Consider the following 27,985-nt stretch of genomic DNA (forward strand, 5'->3'; position numbering starts at 1 on the left):
GAATATTACAAAACGGTTATTTAAGGAAAGAGCATTGTTTTCAACAATATGAATTTCCTTCCGGACAATCCGGGGTTTAATACTTTGATCCACGGTTACTTAAACAAGGACCCTGACTATAAAAGGGATAGCTCCTCCCCCGTCTGGTAACGCAATCTTTGCTTCCATGGCTAATCGAAGATGGCTGACTAATGGAAGGTGAAGGGGGAAAAAGAGATTTGTACACGAAGACCGATATCCTTGTCTTGTTTCAATTGATTTCCACTTGAAAATGTTTTTATTGACGATTAAAAAGGGACGAATGGAGAAATACTGATCTTCGTTTGCAAAACTCAAAAAATTAGGCTATCGCAATTTGAATTTCGCGCTCCCAACGGCTCCTCCTATCGCGAGATGGTCGTACTGGCCCTCTGACTCCCCTCCGTTTGCCTCAACTTCTTGAGCCGTCGATATCATTGATTAGAGGATCTCAGTACTGTGACATGCTCAGAGAGAGTGGTTTTCATGCACATATATGTACATTTATGTACATGTATGGAAATGTGTGTACGTGTCTGTTGTGATATAACTCATTTTCCACTTCGAATTGATCCATTATTCGGTTGCTACAGTCGCGCACTAACTAGTCTTTAGCTTTAAAATTGCATTTTATTTTGCCATGGCGGATTTTCCCTCAAAAAAAGCCAAAATAGCGGCGCGAGGTCTACGAGTCCGTTATACACTGGAGCTGGCGGTCGAACCCGGAATGGAAGAGCGATTGGAAAGCGTGAAGACAAGAATTAAGCGGTTGAAGGAACGCCTTCATTTAGCGAGTCGAACACCGATGGCAAATTTTATTTTGATGGAACGACTCTTAGACTTATTCGAATGGTCTGAACAAAGAGGTATGGCAAGTGAAAGTCGCTCCTCTTTGTTTACATCTTGCTCGTTCGCTCAGGCTTCTCATGTCGCCAGCGACGCGGCCACCCAAACCGACATAAACGGGTCCAATGTTTTATCGCACGTTTTGAGTTATGGGGAGAATACGACGGGTTCTTTCGATATCCATACAAAAAGCAAGGCTGACGAGGATTATTTCCTTGCATCGACTGACGCCACGCGAAACCTTTTGTGCACCATGGCCAGTTATAATGGGACTTGTCCTCTCTGTGGTTTTCTCTTCGACATGGAGTCGTTCTCCTTCTTGCGGCACGGACATGCGGTTCGTATCAGCCTCAACTGTGCTGCTGGCCATTCGCTCAGATGGTATTCTAGCAGTATTACCACGGGAAAGTTTACTGTTAACTTGAGGTAATTATTTTACTTACTCTTACCTTAGTGGCAAGACTTTGTTTGGCTTTTCTTACTTTGAGAAATTCAGAAATGTTCAGTCACCACACAGTCTAAAATGTTCCTTGTCTCTGGCTATAGGATGATACACGGATTCACTTGTACTGGGCTAACCGAGACCCAGTATGTCAATTACTGTAAGGCATCCAAGATTGGGCACGTTGAAGAGAAGTACATTTCAACTGGTAAGGAACATCATACCATGATTCCATTAGTAATCTCCAAAAACCAAACAAACAGCCAAACCCAAAATTAAAGTTTCCTCAGGTACCACGGTACTAATTCCTTTTTTGTCTTGTTGGTTCTTCCTACTACTTATTAGTATATGGAATTAAAACTACAAATGTGATTTGCAAGAGTGTTTCAACACAAGGCCCAGCCTTACCAGCCAGGTGCCATTTATTGTTTTATTTTCCTTTGTTATTTTTTGGATTTTATGATAGATGACTCCACATACTTCAATTTTTGTATTTATAAGTAAACAGCAAGTGTAGCATCTTTAATTATTGCTTCCCTGGCAGTCTACTCCTCTCTTGGATATAGGAATGCCGTTGATCTGTTGTATGAGAAAAAGCTGGCCGAAGCCAGGAGGGAGGCTCAGCAAGATGCTCATTATGCCGTTTTTGGAGATGTTAGTATCTTTCCTTCATTTCAAAACAGTGTGTCAAGCACTGTGTGGTATATTTTACTTGATGCTCAACCATGTATATGGGTGTCTTTTCACACCTTGACAAGTTCTCTCTATTTTATATTGACAACTTCAGGTCATTATAACAGATGCTAGACACGACTCAAGTCGAGCTGCTCAGCACACCACTGTGTCAGCTATATCTTACAGGCAAGGACAAAACAGGGATATAGATCTGTTTGTTTTATAATTAACTGTAAAAAAAATGCTTTGTTGCTACTGCTGATCCATTTTTGCCAAACTTTGCCCAAATTGGTACATTGATGATCCTTTGAATAGCTGGCCCAAAATAAGGATATTTCATTGTACATTTCAGAAACAAAAAAGTTATTTTCAGCCTCCACTGGTCAAAGGTTGACATGCCTTCAGCAGCAACACGTGAGGTGCCAGTGACAAAAGAATTGGTGGAAGCTCTCACAGCTCTTGGTAAGATACATAACACAACTTGCTTTACAGTCAGTGCTCTCCAGTAAACTCATTCATGTCTTATAACAACGTTGTTGTTGATGTGCTCTCACTTATAATTTGTGAATAGCAGCAGTATTTCTTGACTTTTCTCAGTAAACTTATTCATTGTTCTTCTGCAAATTTCTCATTACATAATTATATGTACACGAATTACCAAGTGCCATGTTTTCTTTTTGCAGGTAATTTTTTGTACTTGTTTTTAATTTCTTTATTCAATTTCTTTTTGCAGGTCATCGTGTTGGTGAGGTTGCTCATGACTACGTTCCAGCTCTAAAGCAGTGGCTGACTGGCAAGGGGATTAAAAACTCGTATGAGAGCTGGCATGGTATGTAACAACTACAAATTTCTTTTCCTTTTACTTTAGTACCTCTAATCAATTTTGAATTTTGTTCCTCACATCATAAAAGAAAAAAAAATCAAACTTTTGTCTAAGCCCATTTAATTTCTCATTTCAAAGGTGGTAAAGGGGCAAAAAAGGCCATTAAAAAGGTTGCAAGTGGCCTCCAAAGGGATGCTGAGAAATCCTGGTTCTCTGAACTATCTGACAAAGGTAGAAATCTGTGAAATAAACTGTACAATATTTGTATGATCAGCATCGAATGTGAAAAATGACATGTACCAACTCTTCTCCTCTTTTCTTTTTAGTAAAATGCACCAAGACACATTTCTACCATGCCATGAAAAACTGCAATGGAGATGCAAATGAGCTGAAGATGTACATGATAAATATCATTGATCATTACAAGGTTAACCAGTGACTTGTTTGAACATTATATGACTGTTTGTGAAGCGGGAGAAGTGACCTATAGCCAGAAAAATAGATAAGTTAATAATAAGAATAATTTCAATGACAATGATGATGATAATAATTATAATTCAAACAATGCCATGAAATACTGTTCATTTTCATACGAACTTTTCATTGCTGTAGGGTGATCATTCAAAGTGTCAGAAAGATTCAAGGTGTCAACAAGAGGGCTGTGTGCAGCAAGAAGCCTCTCTCAAACGACAAGGCTATTGCTGCCTACAGGAAAGCCATAGAAGGGACAACAATCTACAGAAATGCTGAGGATTATGCCATGGTATTAATTATTGACTCATATCATGGATTTCGCCTTTGGAATACATATCAGAAACAGAAATTAATTGGACTAAAAAGTAGCTTATCATTGTTATTATTGTTGTTATTGCCTTGCAGTGTCGTGATACCTACTGGATCGAGTCTTTGCACTTTGTGATGCTAATTTATGCCCAGAAGCGCATACATTTTGGACGTGCAGACTCCTATAAGATGAGAATGCAATTGGCCATTCTTGACTGGGTACACAAAAGTTCTGATGAAGTTTTGTTTTGAGTAACTTGAGATACTTTAGAATGAGATGACTATGGGTTAATCTTTGTTATGTTCTCTTATAGAATGAGAACGTACTGAGGGAAACAACGTCCGAACAGTATTACCAAACGAGTCGCCAACCTGACAGAATTGCACCACACAGGGTGCTAGTGCAAAAAACATATAAGTTCAAAGATGAAATTTGGGCAACTTTTTACAAAACACTGTAATATTATTTCCATTGTATATTATATCCATTGTATATTATTTCCATTGTATATTATTTCCATTGTATATTATTTGCATTGTATATTATTTCCATTGTATATTATTTGCATTGTATATTATTTGCATTGTATATTATTTGCATAGACCGGTTCACGCTCTTGAGTGCATGCTGGGTAATTAGGGCAAGCAAATCCAAAATGGCGGATACGAACAACACTCTTTTGCTCGATCTGAATACTTATAGTTCAATATAGAAGTCACAGCTACATTTTGAGCTCTTTATGTTATTGCCATCTCGCTCAAAAGTCGTTGACAGTTCAATATCCCAACAACACGATCATGGCCACGCACCTCGAAGATTTTTTGGAACTTTCATGTGGGGAATTGCAGTTTTATCTTAAACAGCGAGGTTTGCCCTCTGGAGGGACACACTCGGATCTTGCTGCTCGTGCTTTGGTAGCTTTTGAACATAAAACGCCTATTCGAGATTCGGCCGAAAGCCAAGCCAAGTCACTACAAAATGAACATGTAGAACTACTACGCACATGCGGTATAAAGGATCCGTTATCCATGGTCGATTGGGAGGACTGTGTAACAAAGTGGCCGCATACAAACATTGGTCAAATATTCTCGTTTATACTTGGAAAAAAAGCTTTCGACACTGACTATATTGGTCAATATAAAATCAGAAAAGCGTGTTCATACTTTAAAAGTGGTTTTGTGCACACTGTATACTCAAAAACAATTCATGGACAAGACAAAGTTCTGTTGTTTGCATCTGTCACTCCATCTCAAAGAATTCGCGAAGAACCTCATAAAGTGTGGATAATTTGTAAATCTCCCGGTGAAATTCTTGGGGCATATTGTAGCTGTACAGCTGGATACAGTCAGTGCTGTAATCATGTCATAGCCCTTTTATATAAAGTTGAGTTTGCCAACCAGAAAGGTTTCACAGATCCTTCCTGCACAGATAAGGCATGTGTGTGGAATAATACTAGCAAGAAAGACATCCAACCCATGAAATTAAAGGACATGGTGTTCCAAAGCCACAAGGTAGTCAAAGAAAACCCAAGTTATGCTATTAATAACAAGGAAAAACAGAACTTTGATCCTCGGCCAGAATCCTTGAGGGTTGTTACCGAAGAAAGCAAGCAAAAGTTTCTAGCTTCTCTTCGAAACATAAATCCTGATGCTGTCATCCATATTTCATATGCACCACCAACTTCTGATGATGTTCCCCCATCACTACAAATTATAGCTGATGATATATCCTCTAAAAACAATGGTGTAGATGCTGATGAATTAGTGAGACAATTTCTGGAACAATTATCTTTCAATGACAGTAGCATTAAAGAATTAGAAAAGGCCACAAGGGATCAGGCTAACTCCAGTATATGGAAAGAGCAAAGAAAAGGTAGAATAACTGCATCTCATTTTCATGAAGTATACACAAAGACAAAAACAATTCTTAGAAAAAGAAAGCCAAATTGCAAAGTAACACCTCTTCTTGAGCGAATTTTAGATTGTACCGATCTGTCAATGATACCTGCCATTAAATGGGGAAGAGAACATGAGAGAGATGCTGCTGCATCATTCTTTGCACAAGAATCCAAAAAACACAAAAATGCAAAGCTTCAGACTTGTGGCTTGTTTATATCTAAAACTTACCCTTTTGTGGGAGCTACCCCAGATGGTATTTTTCACTGCGATTGCTGTGGTCATTCTTGTATTGAGTATAAATGTCCATACTCACTTGCAGACATGAAATTTGATGAGCATTGGAACAATACAACTTATCTAGAATTAGTGAATGGGAATATCATGCTCAAGAGAACCCACAGTTATTATTACCAGATACAAGGACAAATGGCCCTAACAGGATGTCCTAAAACCTTTTTTGTTGTTTGGACTCCACTTAGTGGTGCTCATATTGAAATTATTGAGTTTGATTTAAAACTGTGGCAAGATATCATACCAAATCTAACAATTTTTTTCAAGACTTATGTTGCTAGGGTGTTGCTAGGTACTAGGCCTATTTATTATTGTGCTGTCTGTGAAAAACCCTGTCTTGAGCCAGATGAAATTGAATGTGATGATGAAAACAGTGTTCAGTGTGAATGTTGTATGCTATGGTTTCACTGGGCCTGCTCAAATTTTGAACAAGAATCAACATTCATTTGCAGATTTTGCAATGAACAAGCAGTAGATAATGATTAAAATTATAGAGTGGAAGCAATATGACCTCAACAAACTACTAAATAGTACAAAATAGTGCGGATGAAACCAAAACATTATAGTATTTAGTATTACTAAAGTTTCAAAGTTATTGTTTGAACATTGTTGTAGCTATATACAAACATGTTTGTGTAATTCCATAAAGGAATTGTATTCTAGAAGATGTGTAAATAAACTTGACTACCATAGCTTATAACCTGTGAGAAAATTGAATGGGAACATTTTGGACTGGTACAAAATGCAAACATAATTGATGAAATGAAATCTATGTACTCAAAGGCTTTTTCATATTACATATTGCTGCACAAATGATGATTATGTCATCCAAATGGGAAAGAATGCTAATGGGAATTTCTTGCTTTAACATAGCAAAGTCTTTAATTCGCTTGATAGCCTGCTCGACATAAATCCGTACATTAGCAATAAGTGATGTGTTCCTAACATCAGCACCTGACATCTGGAGATTGGAATGCTTGGAGGGTGGAATTGTTAGAGAACATTGGTAGTATGCTAACAGGTCATGAATCTTGAATCCCCTGTCTGCCATAACTTGGTCATGTGGCTGAAGATAGTTTAAGAAACCACTGTTTTCTACAATAAAAACATCAGATGACCTCCCACTGAAGGTCTCAGAGACAAATGATATGTGGCCATTTGGTGTTATCCCTATCAAAAACTTTAACGTGTAGTGTTGTTTGTAATTTGACCAACACATTGCCGCATTCTCTAAGCTTGATGGGGTTTCAGAGAATAGTTCTGTGCAGTCAATGATGACTCTACACTTTCTGTAATATCGTCGAAACATATCAGGCATATTTCTTTGAATTAAATACCTATCTGGCCAGGAAATCATCCACTTTAATTCTTTAGACATCAGCTTAACCCAAGTGGTAAAGACAGAGCTGACAGTCGCCTCGGAAACTTTGAACCTTAAAGCCAGATCAAATACAAAGAGTCCTAGCTTGATTCGCATCATGGTTAGCAAAAACTCTTGCTCCAAGGTTAGAGCTCTCTGTACATTATTTGACCTGGGCTTGGTGGTGTCCTTCAAAGCACTTTCTTTGTCTCCTTTCCAGTAGTGCATACACATGGCTTTTTCAAAGAGTGTATTAAACATCAATTGAAATGTTTCTACGTTAGGGAATCCAGTGAAACGCTGGACATCTTGCTCTGTTGTTAAATCAGCAAACTTCATACTTCCGTATGTTAGCGGATTTATTATCAAGCATTGAGTTCCTTCTTCTTTGAAGCTTGAGTTATTGGATGCCTCAGCAGTAGAGACAACTTCGTGTCTTGCCACAAGCTTTCTTTTCTTGGGTGAAGGTTTGTTAGAGTCACTTGGCACCATATACAAAGTTGGAGTTGGTGAGGAGTACGTTGGCTTTCCATATTGAAAGTGATTCGAACAAACAGTCTTGTAGTTGCCGGGTTCGAATCCAACAAGTCCTTTGGATATGCTGGCAATCCATTGGGCTCTTTTCTTTGGATCCTTCGGAATAAAATGCCAGCGAAGATTTTCGACATGTGACCGTTTCACTATCTTTTTTGGATATCTTGAGTCGTTGTTACAACCTCCAACACAACATCGGTAGTTAACCATTATATATCTTATTTTTTGACGCATTAAAATCGAAAATACAGAGCTCAAAATGTAGCTGTGACTTTTATCTTGAACTGTCAATACTAAAAATTGCGACCAGTTCTGAAACAAAGCCGATATTCATTAAGTATTCAGATCAAGCAAAAGAGTGTAGCCGAGCGTGTCCGCCATTTTGGATTTGCTTGCCCTAATTACCCAGCATGCACTCAAGAGCGTGAACCGGTCTATTGTCGACAATGATTGCTAAGGTAATCACAATTTGTGTTTAAATTTACAATGTCAGAATTGTCAGGCTCTCTGGTGCCCCTGGTATGGCACATGAGGAGGATTTGGCCACCTTCCTCTAACATCCTTGATGACGCAATGAGGCATAACCTCTCTTACATCATCAATGTGACACCCCAAATCCTCCTTTCTTTGTTGATATACTGGGTTGTCCCAAAGGCCACAGTCTTTCAGCGTTCGCCAGTACCACTTGTAGTCTTTACGCCGTTTGGTATGGTTTGTTATTCTTGCATTACTTTGTCCCTGTGGCTTGAAAGGGGACAAAGTGATGCAAGACGGTTGAAGACAGTAGTTACAGGCCTGTCGTATTACGTCATTTGGTTCATCAGTTGGGTTAGGGGGTGTTTCATCGAGAGTGGTATTGCGGTGGTGAAACACACTCACGGGTGATGGGGTAGTCGGATCCGCGTCGGCGCTAGGCACTGTGAAACGCGCTCGTTTGGAAGCTGTAAATAGAAAATAAATCGAGAATTAAGGGAAGTGTATACTCGGAAAGAAAAAGCCTCAAAAAAGGAAAAAAAAATAGAGCGAAGTTCGAGAATAGGTCCCTTTGAAAGGAACATAGTTTTCTAAGTATTTTGACACGGCACTATGTAGGAAACTTTTTGCCTGAACATTTTAGACGCGCGTTGCGACGAGAAGCCTATTTCACTAGCTACTTATGAAAAGGTCGAGGTTTTCAATAGTTCTTGAGGCCCGTTCAGGCAATATAGCCGATGATAATTTGTTTTCCATCGGATTTCAGTCAACCAGACATGTTTCCAATCCGTGACCGAAATTATTTTATATGAGCACCCACGCGATTCGTATTTCAACACCACATATTCCGTTGGAGAAATGGCGCGCGATTCAAATAAAAATTCTATCCAACGTGATCTCTTGTTTAATTGCAGAGGAGTTCTTGTATAAGTGTCACATGAAATCCCGTAGACAAAACGTCGAAGAAACTAACCACTTTATTACAACAATACAAAACCGGTATGAGAAGAGGATTTTTGTGAAAGATAATAAAGGTCATAAAAGGTAGTCCTCACCGCCAGCCCTCTGGCCGTTTGCCTTCCTTACAGAAATGACATCGCAAGCGGGTGTACATTTCATAATTGAATCTATGAGTCCTTCCTTTTCCTCCTCGAAAACTTCGATAATGATCTGAGAAAAGGTAATAAATATTGATAAATATTACGTGACTGGTGCGGGAAGTATGGCACCATAGCAAACGGCAATAAAACAGCTAACGATGATGTTCTACTTACCCGTACACGTTTCCGTGGAGCCAACTGACTGGAGCCGATCATCTTTTCTTTGCCGTAAACGAAAATGGCAAAATTCGTAGAAGTTTGAGATATGCACTGGCTGCAAGTGACCTTTCGGTTACAATAGTTTTGCCGATATCGCACGGTCACGGACTGGTTGATGTCGACAGTTCGGTGTCAGGGGGGAAATGACTGACGGCTTGCCCAGGGCAAGAGTCCTTTTATAGTTAGGGTCCTTGTTTAAGATCATTTCCGCGGAATGGAACTCCACTGAGATTTTTCAAACTTGCATATTGGCTGTTTAATAAAGCAAAAACTCTAAAAAGCCGTAGACGATCTCCGCTGCTTGGTTTGAATCCTGATGAATTGCGTTTGTTAGAAAACAGAAAAATGTTTTGTCTTCAGACTCTTTCAAGAAGAAATTACATCTTACCCCTGAGTTCACAGAAAAGCCGCCAATTTGAATGTCGGTGCACAAATCGCAAGTGAAATCATGCACAGCACTGAAAGGAGTGCAATGCAAAACCAATGACAGTGCCTATTTTCCTTGGAAGCCCAAAAAGGCTCGCCAAAAATAGAGAAATATAATTAATACTATAGACCACTTTCATAAATGGCTGCTGGATTAATATTCTTTTGTTTAAATTTAAATTTGCCTAGGTGGCCTCGTTCTCCAGTACAAAATTCAAAAGAATACATTATCTCAAGCGAGGCCACCTAGGCAAATTTAAATTTAAACAAAAGAATATTAATCCGGCAGCCATTTATGAAAGTGGTCTATGGCATGCTTTGTTTTGAATATCTCTATCACTTCCGACTCGTACTCTTCAAGAAGCAATTAGATCCTTCCTGTGTTGATACCACCAAGAGAGTAGGGTAGTATCAGAGAAAATAGAAGACTGAAAATGCTTCACTTAAATGCAACTCCATCAATATATGACAAAACACCAGCCCATAAAAGCCAGCTGAACGATGCCAACTTCCATTACAAAAAAGCAAAGACTAACGAAAAGCATTGAGAAAGACCGAATAGGAGCGCAAGCAAGACTGAAGATTGGCAACAATGTGGAAACTGTTCATCCCAATAAGCTTGTTTTTCTTTACCTCAACTTAGGTTTTGTAGTGCGTTTCTGTACATTTAATAATTGGTTAGCTCTATTCTGATTTTTAGAGGTGATTACTTGCGTTTGATCGCTCATTTTTAAAGAACTTCCGCCTTGAAAATAAAAGTGTCACTTGAATAACTCAATCACCAAAATTTGGTGTACAAAACCTGAGCATACTTGGAAATGATGGTCTTACCACTCGAGAGAAGAAGTGAAGCATTGAGGAATTTCAGTGTAAGTGATAAGTTGGAGAGTACACAGGCAGAAATTATTCAGTTCAAACGCCGTATTTCCTTACTACATGCCATTTGAAACTATTAAAACTGCACCTAGTTTCAATGGACTAACGCATTTCATAAATCATCAAAAGTGAGTTTGCAAAATTCTGCGAATAACAGGGCATGCAATTTAATGCCGCGGTTATCAGCGGAGTTGATGCTCTCCTGTAATTTACGAGATAAATTGTTAACAATACATTTTTATGTGACAGGCTTTTTCTTTGACGATGTCCTGCCTTGTTGTGACCAGTTCGCCTTGCGGTCAAGATTGGACAACCCTAGCAAAATTCCTTCAAATAGATCATACCGGAAGCTCTTCGGATGATATCTTGCAGTTCATTGGTCGCCATAGTTACATGATCGTCCCTCCGTCCAACCCTCCAACTCAATTTTATCGTAAAAGGCCCATGAGCAGACGATCAATCTACACCGGACGATGCCCCTTCACCTGTGAAGTTAAAGACTTCTTTGACACAGTACCGCGGTTTTTAAGCAACGCCACATGTGAAGACTGCGACGACCGTTGCAAGCCCATTTCCTACACACAGCAACTGCTGCGCAGAAAATGTGGGGACTATTAGCTATGGGAGGAGCAAGAAGTGCGAGTTGCTTACGTTCTCGAGTAAGAGACACTTGAACAATAGACGAAAGTGTTTTTCATTTTCCTCATTAGATTGGGGGAAATAGCCGCGTTTACTAGTCCTAATATTTTGAGTTCTTCTGGCAAATCGGGGAATTGTTCTAAAATAAAAAAAGGAAACTTCAGAATAATTGCGTCCAGGGTGAATGAGTAACAACTAAGCAAAATGAACTAACATGGCGGAAAAAAAGATAAACGGTTCAGGATGGGGAAGATTGATACGGATTTAAAATTTAGACTGTTCAAAATACAAATAAAATTGCTCCATAAACTTCAGGAAAATGTGAAAACAGATGGAAAATTAGTTTACATAATATCACTTTTTTTCTAGCTGGCATTTTTACAATGAATTTACACTCGCTGCTTTACTCCTCACTGTGTGTTTATCATTTTTTTAACTTCAAATTAGCGCTTTTAAGAAAATTTTTCCATGTAGACACTGCATCTCAAGAAATGAGGAAAAAAAAGACAAAAGTCCGGGACTCTCTATTGGGGTTCATTATTTTTCCTACATTATCTCCAGATTTCACGAAGATTGACTGAATATCAGCCGAGAAGAAACTATCGAAAGATCAGAACTCTAGTAAAAACACTAAAAATACTAGAAAAAGTGAACGACATAAAATTTTTGGGGCGTTGGTGTTTGTTTTACATAAATGCGTTTTCACTTCACGCCTGTGAAGGCTGTTATCCAATCACATTGAAGCAAGGCATTTGACACTGTTTTACCTGTCGGCGCTGATGCTAGGTTCGATTTCCGCCGCTCTCTCAAGTCTGGTCTTTTTCGTTCCTCCCCGAGCCTACGCTGATTCGTGGTACAGCAAGCAAAGAGTGGACACAATTTGTAACGAGCTAAGTCGAGTAGGTTAAGTGTAACACGTCTGAATATGAGGTTATGGGTGGCAAAGAAATCAGGCCGAGGAAGGAGAAAAGATCATCGAGGAGATCTGGAAACACAACACAGCTTTTCAACGATCGATGCTCGAAGTGCAATGCTACGCGAATGATGATGGACTGTCATCGATATTTTTCACGAAATAGCGCCGACGGCAACTTCTTTAGAAATAGACTCTGGTCATTGAATCTCTTTAAGTCTAGCAGGAACCCGTTATCTTTGTATCAGTGAACAATTTTTCCGTTCCGATGAAAACTGCAAAGAAATTTTCCTTTTGCCGGAGCGGCAAAAGGGACTTGCCGCTTTGCGACATGATAACAGCTTTACTGAAGAAACAACACTTGAATTACAAAACCGATATCTCTAGCTTTCGGAAAGTAAGACTTGATGACGAATGAGCAAATTTGTAACTGTACAAAACTGTATAGTGTGCACTGAAAATCAATCATGCTTCAGTATAAATAATTACATGAGATCTGACTAAATTAAGACAAAATTGCTAAGATGAAAATTAAAAGGATTAGTTTTGCAATATGTTTGGGCATCTTATCTGATTGTAAATTCGACCCAAAATACGGTCCATAAATTAACTAGAAATGGGAGAAATAAACGAAGAGTAGTTAACAATAATCAAAAATCATTTCAGACAGATAGAAACATATGATCAGAAAAAGAAAGACAGTTGTCGCGTTAAACAAATATATTTTCCATGCCAGAAACTTTTGATCGGTAGCAATTTCGTGTATTAACAGGTAAAAGCAAAATGTTGTGAATGCTGTATCGGACAGCAAACTGGAAATTTCTAAAAATTGTTTTAAGGGCCATTAGTTAATCCTACATCTCCCAGAGAAAGGCGACTTCCAACGCCTTCTGCGTCCACATCCAGTAATTCCTGCATCTGTTAATTAACACCTGATGTGTATAAATCACGGGCTTACAGTGGGCATCACAACCATCACAAGTGGCTTTGCTCAGGAACCTCGGGACCGTGTTGACAAAATCAACAACTGTCATTTTGAATGGACATCTATTGGAACCACGCCGCTTGGAGGAGGCGTGGAGGTCTCTGGTGTTCCTGCCAGGAGTCTTTGATAAAGCTGGTATTTTTATCTGTTGTGGTGTTGGAGGATTTGATGGTGGCACGATCAGAAAACCATTCCGGTGGATGAAGCGCAGAACATCATTTGCGAAGGAAGCGTTTGTGCGATACAAAGTACCTGCGCCGGCTATATGAAGACAGTTTGCAAGACCTCTCCAGGTTTTGAGCTTTTGTTTTCTTTTAAGCGACATTGCGGAATAAATGTTGGCTAAAAGTATCCCCGAGACAACCTGTAACCGTTGTGATGAAATTTTGTGGGCCGAGGCCAGGAACGTGTTCGATAATTGAGTCAGTTTGCTAGACATAACGTCTCGTAGTCACGTTCGACGCACTAAAAACTACTATAAAACGAATACAAGAATTGTAAAAACGTGTAAAATGGTATATAAAGAGTCACTTGTAAAAATGTAGCGGAATTCCAAATCGATTTCGATCAATTACGATCCTCATCAGTAGTACTCCGCCATGTTTAAAATACTCATAAATAATTGTTCATATAAGTGACTCTGAAATGTCCACACTTCTTCCAGGCTTCATGTAAGCGGTCATGATGTATCAATCACAGCTCGTGGGATTTGAAAAAAGTTCCATTCGTTCTTGGAGTTCATAAGCGAGTCTTCGTTCACATTATTTATCCTCACTCCTTCAGTTATTTGTCTCAGCATCGCGTCATTGTGATAAACCCCCGTCACATCCATTCGGAACTGCTTTACCTCTCTATTGTGTTTCTCTTTACAGTGTTTCCACAATGCAGGAGGTGAGGATAAATAATGTGAACGAAGACTCGCTTATGAACTCCAAGAACGAATGGAACTTTTTTCAAATCCCACGAGCTGTGATTGATACATCATGACCGCTTACATGAAGCCTGGAAGAAGTGTGGACATTTCAGAGTCACTTATATGAACAATTATTTATGAGTATTTTAAACATGGCGGAGTACTACTGATGAGGATCGTAATTGATCGAAATCGATTTGGAATTCCGCTACATTTTTACAAGTGACTCTTTATATACCATTTTACACGTTTTTACAATTCTTGTATTCGTTTTATAGTAGTTTTTAGTGCGTCGAACGTGACTACGAGACGTTATGTCTAGCAAACTGACTCAACCTGTAACCGAATAAATGAAAATCCGCAATAAACGCATTGCTTGATATCTAGCATGTCTTGGGTAGTCCTTCAAAAGCCTAATGTTGGAAAAATAGACGAACGTTTCGATAAATGGCTGGAAGTGGAATTCATCTGCAGAGTCGAGTAAAAAGTTTATAAACAATGGAATGTTAAGTATCATTTCTTCCGCCACCTTTTTTTCTGTAATACGTACTCAAGAAGTCTTCCTCAGTCAATTCAAGGACTCTCAATTCCATTCATATATTTTTGTCTCTTTGTCTGTGTACCATACGTTTTCTCGGCCGAATAAACTCAAATGCATATATTTGAGGGGAGGGGGTATGCTTCTGTGTGTTATCAAGAGACATTACTTTAAAAAAGATAATCTTGACTGCCTCTGGTTTTTATCATATTTATATTTCAAATCAATTTAGATAAGCTTCGTAACTTCTGCTTCAAAGCTAAAATTAAATAGCAGAAGGTACAACAGTATTTTCTCACCGAGTTTAAAAGAAAGGAAGCTAATGCTTCGATTAAACAAATTTGTCAATCAATTTAAGCGGTTGTTGTACAAGGAAAAAAGAGTGAAAATAGATAGATGCAATGTTCATTCAATTTAAATTATATGGTTCAAAGAAAAGTACTTACTCTAACAAAATTCTGAACTTACCAAGAAAATTGCTTTAGAACGCATCATTGAAAGCCTGGGTAACTGCATGTTGAGACCTCAAGTTCTTGGCGATCGATTCAGTGATCCATCGATTCAACTGAATAAGTAGTCCAAATTTTGGATGATATTGGTGCACAAAGCACTTTGTCTTCCTTCCATGATTTATACGATATTTTTAAGCGACATATTTTTACCGAAAGAAGAATTCACTGGCTCAGCAAGTTTGAGAGAGCAGACAGTTTCGAATCCAAAACTACCCGTAGTGGTAATCAGGCAAAACACGCATGCAATATCGTTTTGTTCCTAATGAGTTAGTAGAGTATTTCTTGTTCAAAATATTTCTTGTGAAAAGCAAAAGTAGAGAAAAGAAAAACCTATGAAAAAATCAGTGCACATATTCCAAAATGGATTTTAAAACAATGTTCAGAACTTCTGGTGTCATTATGTAATTGCTCTGTGTGAGAACCTTAAAAGGAAAACTACCGAAAATCTTGAAATAAGAATATTTAGGGGTTTCCCCGTAGTAGAAACATTACATCAGAATTGTTCACCACAAGAATTCAATGAACCGAAGAGCCATGCCACACACAACTGAACTCAAGTGCCCACTAAAAAAGAGGAACAGAGTTGGAGATAAAGTTTAACTAAAAGGCCGGAATGCAAAACTTTCTTGATTCCGTGAGTGGACATGGAATGTAAAGCGATCAAAACAAGAAATGCGCAGGGAAACAACCCAAGCGAAGTCGATTGACGGCATTGACCACACACCTTTCGTGCTGATTAGCCCTCCTTGCCCTGTCATCTTCCACTACTGTGTGTTTCGACAATTACTGCGTGTTTCGACAATTGCGTGTAAAATAAGCATAAAACACCTCTGAGATCTGCTTAACTTATTTTCAAGACTAACGCAAGTTTCGGGTGTTACTTCTTTGATCATAATGGAAGCGTAAGTTGAAGAAATGCTGATCAGATTTTTTTAACCAAAGTTCGCGAATTATTAAATGTCATGGTTTAAGTACCGCATGTGTTCGACCGTAGCAGAGTTTCAGATAAGCTGTCACACTGATATTACACTGTTTCTTTACCCACTTATCTTTATCGTTATGATTGTGAAATAATCAATTCACTCTGAACATTTTCATGTTACTCTGTCATATTCTCATAGCCCTTGCTAGCATAACGTTTTTGAAGAGGAGTAGCAGGGTATTGTTTGTTTTTAAAACGAAATCATAAATGTATACTTATCTATTTTGTCACCGCAATCTCTCGGTCCAAACACGAAACGTTAAAAGGCTTCGACCGTTCGGTATGATTACTTCTATTTGTTTGTTTTCGTTTTTGTTTCTTTTTATGGGGGAGAGGGGGTGGTAGGAATCCGCTTTAGCATAAGTTTTGACGCTCTTGTGTTCTCAAGCTGGGAAAACCGTGTTTCTCGCTCTTGAGAACTACGTTTAATGAAGTTAACCGTTCGCCTCTTCAATATATTTACATTAAACGGCTCTAGAGAGAGTGGCAGATCCCAAGACACTCATTCATCCAAAATTCTAGAATGCTGCTGTTCCGATTCCTTCCGGAAGGTGAAGAAAATGGCAAGACCTATGATCAGGGAATATGATATCCAAGTGAACATAGATTTTTTTTCTTGCTTGCTTAAGTTTTTTTTTTTTTTTTTTTTTTTTTTAGCATATGCTATGCAGGTAAAAAGTACCTTTCGCGCATCCTGATTGGCTCCTTCGGAAGTGCCGGATTAGCAAGATTAGCCAAGAGAGGAAATTGACAAACAAACTAATATTTTGGTTTTTGTGTAGCATATATTAAAAACAATAATAACCTTAGTGTCGGTGAAAGCGGTAGCGAATATTTAACAAGCTCCTTTGAGGTTCGATAAATATCCACCACCTTTCGCCGCTACTTCGGTGAACAGTTGTAAACTATAGCCAAGAGAAGTGTTTTAGTCCGAGACCCTAATTTCTGGCCGGTTTTCAGGTTTCTGACCTATCTAAAAGTATTACAGTAACTGTAATTAACAACTATTCACCGAAGTGGAGGTGGTTAGTGGTGGATATTTACCGAGCCGCGAAGCGGCGAGGTAAATATCCACCGCTAACCACCGACACTGAGGTGAATTGTTGTTTTAGTATATACTAAAACGGTGAGATAATATACACCACCAAAAATTGATTTTAATTCATACGATTCCAACATTTCAACATTTTCCCGAGCGTAACGATCCAACGCGGCTCGGATCGCGGTAAGTGATTTTTTGTTGTAAAAACTGCCGTCTCGTTTTTTCGCTGACAGATAAAATTTCTGAAGACATTTTGTTTAGCTCTGGTGGCGACATTTCTTCAAATGGTGTTGCAAACTCTTTCTGTATTTGAAACCACTCTGTAAAAAATACCATTCAACTTTGATTTTCAAGTAAACAAGTGAGGTTACGCAAGATTAATTTGCATTTGTAAACAAAACCTTTTTCACTGGTTTTTATCGATAACCTTCCGGTTACCATTACCTTTAAACACAGCCAAACCAAATTTAGTCGCTTTCTCTGTGTTTTCAGGGACTGCTTCGTTGTTATTTGAGTGATTTATTCGCTTGTCACGGATGCAAACCGGCACGCCACTTTTACTCGAGTTGCTCGGAGGTAAATAGCAAAGGATATTCGGAGTTTGACTAGCCAATCAGAGCGCGCCTTCAACGCTATCCACTGTTTTAGTATATACTAACAATAGATAGTTTATTTAATCGAGGTTAATAACCTCAAATGGATGCTGCTATGTCGGCTTGAGCTTGAAAATACCTGTGGAAATTCTTTTTCAGAAATGGGGAAAAAGCTCACGATTCAATTGCTGTACAGTTTTGGGCTTTTCAAACATCATTTTGATATTTCTAGGTGACGCCCGGCTTATGTTTATTTCAGGTACACATCTCTTAGAGATGATGACGTAATTTTTGATTGATCAGCTGAGTTGATAATGTAAATTGGTCACCGTAAAGAGTTTCAAAACTGGCGTTTCGGGCGTTAGGAGGAATTGTGGGTTGAGTGTGTGTTTCTATGCAGAAAATGGAGCTACGCTTTGGGTAGGAACCTGATAACGAGAAAAAAAAATAATACGGTAACTTAGTTGAATAAAAGGCGCTCGTTGGTACAGTGGGGAGTGAGAATGCCGAATTGAAAGATAAATTTCTGTATCAGAGTTTTGGGGCTTTCTGAACTGCCTAGATGTAATTGAAAAAGCTGCAGACTGCCATATGATGCTGGAATGATTAGGCAGATGTGTCTGGCGTCTGGTTTTGATGCGTCCTTGTAATTCCTTTCCAGGTCGCGAGGAGTTCTCTGAATCGGTCACCCCATCCTCTTCCTGTTTCACCAACGAATATCTTTTTGTAATAATTTGGATATATCAACAAAGTTGAAATGGTAAATTGGCCACCGAAAGGATTACAAAAGCTGACGTTTCGAGCGTTAGCCCTTCGTCGGAGCGAATAGAGGAATTGTGGGTTTTGTGTGCTTTTGAAGGCAGAAAATGGAGCTACGTTATTGGTGGGAACATGGCTACGAGAAAAACACGAATAAATTAGTGGAATGAAAAGCGTTCGTTGATCCCTCTGGGATTTAGATTGCCGGTTTGAAAGATGAGCCTTTGTTCAAGAGTTTTGCGGCTTTCCGTGCTACCTAAGTGTAAGGAAAGACCGCAGATTGCCATATGTTGCTTAGAATGATTAGGTAAATTAAAATGTCTGGCGACTGGTTTCGACGTGTCCTTGTCATTCTTTTCCACGTCTCGAAGGTATTCTCGGAATCGGTCACCTAGTCTTCTGCCTGTTTCACCGATGTATATCTTTTTGCAATAAGTGCAAGTTATGCAATAGATTGCATTGGCGGAGGTGCACGTGAAGTGATCGCTGATCTTAATGGATCGTTTAGGTCCCGATATTTTATCAGTGTTGTGAATGAAAGAGGCTGATAGTTTCGAAAGAAATTGTTTGGGGCTGCGTCGGTGGCAGTAACGAAATAATTTGGATATATCAACAAAGTTGAAATGGTAAATTGGCCACCGTAATGATTACAAAACCTGACGTTTCGAGCGTTAGCCCTTCGTCGGAGCCCTTCGTCGTTTCGCTCCGACGAAGGGCTAACGCTCGAAACTTCAGCCTTTGTAATCATTACGGTGGCCAATTTACCATTTCAACTTTGTTGATATATCCAAATTATTGTGAATGAAAGGACACGTTTTGCATCGTGCACGAGCGCATTTAAAAGTGCCTGGTTGGTCATTAGTCTGAGAAGAACTTCTGACCAAAAAATTGCCTATGTTTTAGTCGCGTTTGAATGAAACGAGCGGAGGCTGCGAACAGATAGTGCTTGTCTCTGAATCGTTTTGAGGTAATCTAAAGTTTTTAAGAATGATGGATTTAACTGAGTGATTGTGAGGGTGGTTGAACGTGAGAGTGAATGGAATGCGGTCGGAATCTTCCTTGTGCGACGTTTGTAGTGCTGAATGTCGATCAATAAGTTGGGCGCGGTGGTAACCCGCTTGAACGACAGAAACAGGGTAACCACGTTTATCGAAAAACTGGCACATTGACTCTGATTTGTGGTGGAAATCAGAGTCATCACTACATAAACGACGAAGTCTTAGAAACTGAGAAATAGGAATGGAATTCTTAACGTGAGATGGATGCGAAGGAGAATATAACAAGTAATTATGCGAGTCTGTAGGTTTGTAATACACACTAGTGCATAAACCGTTACCTTCAATTGAAACTTTGATGTCTAAAAAGGATAAAGAATTTTCAGAAATTTGCCAGGTATATTTCAGGGCCGGGTGAAAAGTGTTGTGTCTTACTGCAGAAAAGTGACGCCAATCCCTGGTTAAAACGGCCGACCGAACTTTAATAATCACTACCTAAACTAGAGTTACACAATATATCACAACCTCAATATGCATGCAACTTAGCTATATATGTTTACTCTCTGGGACCTCTTATGTCATGTATCTTACACCTAGTGATGGTTCCTATTATTTAAATCCTACTTCATTAACACTATAACATTAATTAAACCCTAGTTCATTAACACTATAACATCTCCTCCCGCTTAAACTACAAATTAAATTAACAGAAAAATAAGCAAAGCGCAAGAAACGAAGCGAAAACTATTCCGAAACGTGTAATTGCCGTAATTGAGAGTGTTCTACTGAGAGTTCAATGTTCAACTACATCTCTTCAATTAAACGTTTAGGTTTCGATCGAATTCTAGATGAACGACGTCTGGGCTCTTCAGGAACAGTATTATGCGTAACATCTTCTAGTGTAATACTCTGTCCAGGTGATGCGACTTCAACCGAGGGCTTGGTAGACTTCTCATTCGGCATAGACTGTTGTTGGGGCGATAGGTCTTGATTTGTAACAGACACACTTGCATCTACCTTCTCAGGCAGACCGATCTCTGGTAATTCACAGCTATTCGGCTGAACATCGGCTACCTTTGAGCCAGCTAGTTCTCGCAACTGATCGACATGTCTTTTCCAGAGCAACTTTTCAACTTGCACTCGGTATGTGACCGGACCCAGTCGATCTTGAACAACCCCCTTAGTCCAAGCGGATCCACGATTACGATAATCCTTCACCATGACAGGTTCACCAATCTCAAAACCGCGTCGAACCATGGGATTTATCCTCCTCGACTTTTTTTCCATCCGTGCAGACAAGTCGGGTCTAAGCAACTTAAGCCTTGTTCTCAATCTGCGACCCATCAAAATTTCTGCTGGTGGACACCCAGTGGCGGTATGGGGCGTGGTTCGGTAGCTCAAAAGGAATCGAGCCAATTTCTGCGTTTGGGTACCCGGTTCATTCTTCATGACTCTCATGGCTTCCTTAAATGTCCGAACTGCACGTTCAGCTTCACCATTGGATGCAGGATGATATGGTGACGACAAACACAGGCGAACACCATTTGAAGTTAAGAAATCTTTCATTTCCCCTGCGACAAACTGCGGACCATTGTCGGCCACTATCTCCTCCGGCAAGCCATGCGTAGCAAACAAGCCGCGTAGAGCTCCAATTGTGGCGCAGGCACTGGTGGAGGACATTTGAATCACTTCCATCCACTTAGACTTGGCATCAACCACAATAAGAAACATTCCTCCATTGAATGGTCCAGCAAAATCCACATGTAAACGCTGCCACGGGCGAGTAGGCCAGATCCATGGGTTGACCACCTTAAAAGGCGCCCTACAACGGTTGGCTTGACAATCAATGCAATCTCTCACGGTCTGTTCGATGTCACTGTCCAGGTTTGGCCACCAGACATGCAATCGTGCCAAAGACTTCATTCGCACCATTCCTGGGTGGTTCAGATGTAATTCAGACAGCACCTCCTGTCGATATCTAGAGGGTATCACTACTCTTGTACCACGCAACAAACAACCATCCTCAACTGTAAACTCTTCACGTTTGGCGCGATAAAATCTGAGTTCCTCTGGCGTATTCTCTTCTGCTGGCCAACCATGCAATGCGTAATGTAAGACACGTGACAGAATGGGATCACTTCTTGTAGCCTCTCTGATTCTGGTTGCTGTAATGGGTGTACCTTCAATTTGAACTTTGTTGACTTGATCTCCCTCTATCGACCAGTCGTCAGCTTCTTCAATGGTTTTCCTAGGCAAGCGAGACAATGCGTCTGCATTTCCATGGTTCTTAGACGCACGATATTCAATGTCATAAGTGTAAGCTGCCAGTTGAATGGACCATCGCTGTAGGCGAGACGCGGCAAGGACTGGAATCCCACGTTTCGGACCAAGGATGTAGGTTAGGGGTTGGTGATCTGTCAGCAAAGTAAATCGTCGACCAAACAGGTACTGGTGAAACTTTTTTACACCAAAGATAATTGCCAAAGCCTCCTTTTCAATCATTGAATAGTTCTGTTCACTCGAGGAAAGAGTACGGGATGCAAAAGCTATCGGCTTCTCTTCGCCATCCTCAGAAATGTGTGACAACACAGCTCCTAATCCAAAAAACGATGAATCAACTGCCAGTCGCACCGGCTTCTTTGTATCGTAATGTGCCAGCAAAGGTGCAGATTGCAAAAAGCCTTTCAGCTTCTGAAATTCTTCTTGACATTGTTTTGACCATTTCCACGGAATGTTCTCCACTAATAAACGATTCAAGGGCTGAGCCAGGGTAGCCATGTCAGGAATAAATCTGCGATAGTAATTAATCAATCCCAGAAAGGATTTGAGTTCCGTTGGGTTCCCCGGTACTGGCACCTCTTGAATAGCTTGAACCTTACGAGGAGATGGGTGAATACCATCACGATCCACCACGAAAGCGAAGTATTCTACTGATGGCTTCATAAACACACACTTTTCTTTCTTCAACTTTATTCCCATGCAGCTCATTCGCTCCAAAGCGCCTTCCAGATTGCGAAAATGTGCTTCATCATTTGAGCCAGTGATACTGAGATCATCGAGAATACCACCAACACCCTGAAGACCAGTGATGACTGAATCCATTATCTTCTGAAAAATTGCAGGACTAGACGCTACACCAAAGGGAAGACGGGTGTATCGGAATAGGCCAAGGTGAGTATTGATCGTTACGTACTGCCTCGATTCCTCATCCAAAAGCACTTGCTGGTACGCTGAAGACAAGTCCAGCTTGGTAAACTTTTCCCCTCCATTTAACTGGGTGAACAGGTCATCAGCCGTAGGCATTGGGTGTTCTGGTACATCCAAAACAGGGTTTATCGTTACCTTGTAATCACCACAGATTCGAACACTGCCGTCAGGTTTCAGCACGGGGACAATGGGCGTGGCCCAATCCGAAAAATCCACTTTTTCCAGCACACCGATCTTTTCCAGTCTTTGAAGTTCGTCAGCAATCTTCTCTTTTAACGCGAACGGTACTGGTCTGGGTTTAAAGAACTGCGGCACTGCGTTTTCTTTAAGCTTCAAATGTGCAGTAACTCCTTTAATGGTTCCCAGATTACCATCAAATAACGATGAATACTTCGTTCGAAGCGAGTCCAACTGGTTAACCGATTCTAAGGAAATCTGCTTGATCTGTCCCCAGTCCAACTTCAACACGGACAGCCAATCGCGACCCATTAACACTGGACCATCATTTCCTGTGATAACAACCGGTAATACTGCTTCTTGATCGCGGTATGCAACTTGAACTCTAGCTTCTCCAATAACAGGAATTTCGTGACCAGAATAACTTCTTAGTTTCACGTCTGTGCGTTCCACAGGTTTTGACGCGAGAACATCAGTCCAAATACTCTTGGGAATAATAGTTACAGAAGCTCCAGTGTCAAGTTCCATGTCCACAGTTTTCCCATTGATTGCTACTGGTACAATAAACTCTTTACGTGTTCCACGGGAGTCTGAGACTGTAAAAATGGGCCAATCACTTCTGCTCACTGATTGTCTGACTGCCATATCTTCGACGAAACGAACCTTCTGCTGTTTCTTCTTTTTTTTCCCAAATTTCGACTTTGCGTTCCACTTTTTCTTCCCATTTTCAGGTTTTTGCTCCTTCTCAGGACATTTCTTCACAATGTGACCCACCTTTTGACAACCATGACACTTGGAATTGCGAAAGAAAGACATGTCCGACGAGTGATTGACTTTTCCACAACGAAAGCACTCAGGAAATGTAGCTGCCACTTTTTTTACTTCTTCCACACTTCCTCCATGCAATGCAGTGGTTTCCTTCTCGGTCAGTTCCGCAGCACACGCCCTCTCGACAGCCGTTTGTAAAGTTAAGTCCGCTACCGCGAGTAACTTGCGTTGAATCGTTCGCTCCTTTAAACCACATACGAATCGATCCCGAATCGCCTCTTCGCGATAACCGCCAAACTCACAAGTCTCAGCCAACTTTTTCAATCTAGCAACGAAATCTCTTATTGCTTCCGACTCTTGCTGTTCCGCCTTGTGGAACTTGAAACGCTCGGCTATGACTATCGGCTTCGGATCCAGGTGCTTGGCCAAATTATCCACAATTTCCGCAAAAGACAAATCTTTCGGCCTTCTTGGAGATACAATGCTTCTAAGTAACGCATACATCTTATTACCCATTAAAGTAAGTATTGTTGGTACCTTTTTTTCTTCCAACACATTGTTGACCTCGAAGAACATTTCCATTCGCTCGACATAATGCTTCCAGTCTGAGCCCGGTACAAACTCCTCAACTCGACCGATGAGCGAATTCACTACCACCATATGTTGTGCCGTCGGATTCGTCGGTTCTTCTCCTTCAGCCATCCTCGTCGCCAGTTGTTGTGTCTTACTGCAGAAAAGTGACGCCAATCCCTGGTTAAAACGGCCGACCGAACTTTAATAATCACTACCTAAACTAGAGTTACACAATATATCACAACCTCAATATGCATGCAACTTAGCTATATATGTTTACTCTCTGGGACCTCTCATGTCATGTATCTTACACCTAGTGATGGTTCCTATTATTTAAATCCTACTTCATTAACACTATAACATTAATTAAACCCTAGTTCATTAACACTATAACAAAAAGAATTGACTGCGGTTATGAATTGAGAGAGCTCCTCTCTGGTAGAGGAGGTAGCGCCGATACAGTCGTCGACGTAGCGACCGTAGAGCTCAGGTTTGGACCCGTTATATTGGCTGAAAAATTGATGTTCGACAAAACCTACAAAAAGATTGGCATAGCTAGGTCCCTTCACGTGCACCTCCGCCAATGTAATCTATTGCATAACTTGCACTTATTGTAAAAAGATATACATCGGCGAAACAGGCTGAAGACTAGGTGACCGATTCCGAGAACACCTTCGAGACGTGGAAAAGAATGACAAGGACACATCGAAACCAGTCGCTAGACATTTTAATTTACCTAATCATTCTAAGTAACATATGGAAATCTGCGGTCTTTCCTTACACTTAGGTAGCACGGAAAGCCGTAAAACTCTTGAACAAAAGCTCATCTTTCAAACCGGCAGTCTAAATCCCACAGGGATCAACGAACGCTTTTCATTCCACTAATTTTTTCATGTTTTTCTCGTTGCCATGTTCCCACCAATAACGTAGCTCCATTTTCTGCCTTTAAAAGCACACACAACACACAATTCCTCTATTCGCTCCGACGAAGGGCTAACGCTCGAAACGTCAGCTTTTGTAATCGCTACGGTGACCAATTTACCATTTCAACTTTGTTGATTTATCCAAATTATTTCGTTACTCCCACCGACGCAGCCCCAAACAGTTTCTTTCGAAACTATCAGCCTTTATTCTTTTTGTAATAGGTGCAGTCAGTGCAGTAGTAGTTGACATTTCTCAGTCAAGATAAATGAGGGATTTCAAAGAAGAGAGCGTTTAAAGTTTTGACAACAGTACAAACAGATCAATAGCTTCTTCAGTTGGTGATCATTTCCTTTATTCTCGTGACCTTAATGTGTGATTCAGGCGTGATATTGAAAGGAGAAATTAGATGCTGGTTACTCTTGGAGGACGAAGGGTTCAGGAGGTTGGAGTTAAGATTCCTGGTTACAACTTAAATGTGGTTGGTGAAAGTGAAAAAAAAAATTTTAAAGCATAGCCAATGATCTCGAGAGAAATTCTTGTTTGCGCTGAATCACAGGACATCTTTTCTGATTGTAAATTTACCTCAAAATATCATGGGTCCATAAATGAACTAGAAATGATAGAAAATAAACAAGAACTAGTCTGCAAGAAGGTCCCTGAAAGTGCAGCGTTTACAAAACTTGATTTTTAGTGGCTTGAGATCATTTTAAGGAGAGTAGTCGGACATAACCTTTTGAGCAGGCTTACATTTGGAGCTTCCCTGCAAACTAGAGAGCAATTACAGTGCATGAAGCAATTATGCCACCTCTGTTGAAATTTACTCTGCGAATCAGTTACCATGGATATATATTTTTTCAATTACTAAATGGATGATTGGTCGATAAATGAGCTAGAAATGATAGAATATAAACGATAAGTAGTTTGCAAGAACTTCCCTGCACATAAATCAATACCGGTATAAATTGAATAATTTCATGATCATGATGTCACTGAACAGATTAGCAGCATTTATAAAATGGTGACTAACCTTAACAAAGCTTACTAGACATACAGTTGCCGCGATTACCGAACATTTATTTCATCAGTGATACCCTGACCTTTTGATCGGTGGAAATTTTCTGTTTTAACAAATAAGAAGAAAGTGTGCTGAATGATGTATGAAGCAGCGTAGAGTTGCTTAGAAATTCCATCATTAATCGTCTATTTTCCAGACATAGGCAACTGCCAACGTCTTCTGTGTCCAAATCCAATAGTTCCCGCATTTTTTAAATAACACCTGGTGCGTGTACATCACGGGCTTACAGTGGGCATCGCAACCGTGGCAAGAGGCTTCGCTCAGATGCCTCGGAACGGTGTTTTCAAAATCAACAACTGTAATGTTGAATGGACATCTACGGGAACCAGGCTGCTTGGCGGAGCCGTGGAGGCCTCTTGTGTTCCTGCCAGGTGTCTTTGATAAATCTGGTATATTAATTTGTTGTGGTGTTGGAGGATTTGATCGCGGCACGATCAGGTAACCATTGCTGTGGATCAAGCGCAGAACGTCATTTCCCAATAACGGGTTTGGGCGTTGCATGGTACCTGCACCGACTCTCTGGAGACAGTTCGCAAGGCCGGCTTTCCAGATTTTAAACCTTTGTTTTCTATTTAGTGACATTACAGGACAAGTGCTGGTCAAAAGCATCCCCAAGACAACCTGTAAATGAGTAAATGAAAATCTGCATTTTAGCGCATTATGTGATCTCTAGCAAGAGTAGTCCTGAACAAGAATAGTAGTAGGAAGTGACAAACACTTCGATAATCGCCTGGATGTGGAATTTATCTTCAGAGTCAAGCGAAGAGTTCATATAAAGTGGAATGTTAATGAAAAACCTCGAATATTATCACTTTTTCCGTAACATGTTTTGGCTGTAAAACTCAAGAAGTTTTTCTCAGTTAATTCAATTCCTCCAAATATAAATAACATATATCTGTGTTTGTCGTTGTGGCTGTGTATGTTTTCCCACCCTACTAAACACAAACGCAAATATTTAAGGGGGAATGCTTTTGTGCGTAATCTAGAGACCCTGCTTTAAAAAAAGTTTGCTGTTTAACAGATTTGTTTACTTCTACCAAATTTACGAAAAATTTGACATCAAATCAATGGAAAAATACATTCATTTTAATCTGCTCATGGAGGATGCGATGCGAAAGGAAATGATGTCGCAGTGTGAGCATTTGATAGAAATGTTCCAAATACCTTAATCTCACGCCAGGTCAAATCAATGAATTGGATAAACTTTACAGCCTCTAGCGAAAAGCTATCATTAAATAACAGGAGGTGCAACATAATCGCTTCTCACTGAGTTTTAGACAAGCGTAGCTAAAGCTTCGAGTCATAAATTTGTCAATAAATTGAAGCAATTGCGGTACAAGGACGAAGGAGTGAAAATATGAAAATGCAATCTACATTCAGCGTGAATTATTTAGTTCAAAGAAAGGTACAAATCCAAATTAAATTCTAAACTTCCCAAGAAAATTGCTTTAAAGGACATCATTTAAAGCTTTTGGGTAACTGCTCGTTGACGACACCAAGTTGTCGACGATCGATTCAATGAAAGCTGTGGCCAGCGACTGGAAATTTATTTCAAATTTTGGCTGATATTGGTGCATAAAGTACTTTGTCTTTCTTTCATGATTTATACGGTATTTTTAAACTA

At 39.9% G+C, this 27,985-nt stretch overlaps 1 pseudogene across 1 annotated transcript; it reads left to right on the forward strand.

The window, feature by feature from the left end:
• Nucleotides 1-593: 593 nt before the first annotated feature.
• On the forward strand, nt 594-4,096 carry LOC148732493 (uncharacterized; annotated as a pseudogene). Its single transcript, XR_016000636.1, has 11 exons — nt 594-1,290; nt 1,411-1,514; nt 1,851-1,960; nt 2,094-2,167; nt 2,334-2,443; nt 2,715-2,810; nt 2,943-3,035; nt 3,131-3,231; nt 3,417-3,567; nt 3,684-3,806; nt 3,902-4,096. The product of XR_016000636.1 is annotated as an uncharacterized LOC148732493 (transcript).
• The last annotated feature ends 23,889 nt before the right edge of the window (nt 4,097-27,985 follow it).

Source organism: Stylophora pistillata, chromosome 4, assembly GCF_964205215.1.
Source record: "Stylophora pistillata chromosome 4, jaStyPist1.2, whole genome shotgun sequence".
In the NCBI taxonomy this organism is placed as follows: domain Eukaryota; kingdom Metazoa; phylum Cnidaria; class Anthozoa; order Scleractinia; family Pocilloporidae; genus Stylophora; species Stylophora pistillata.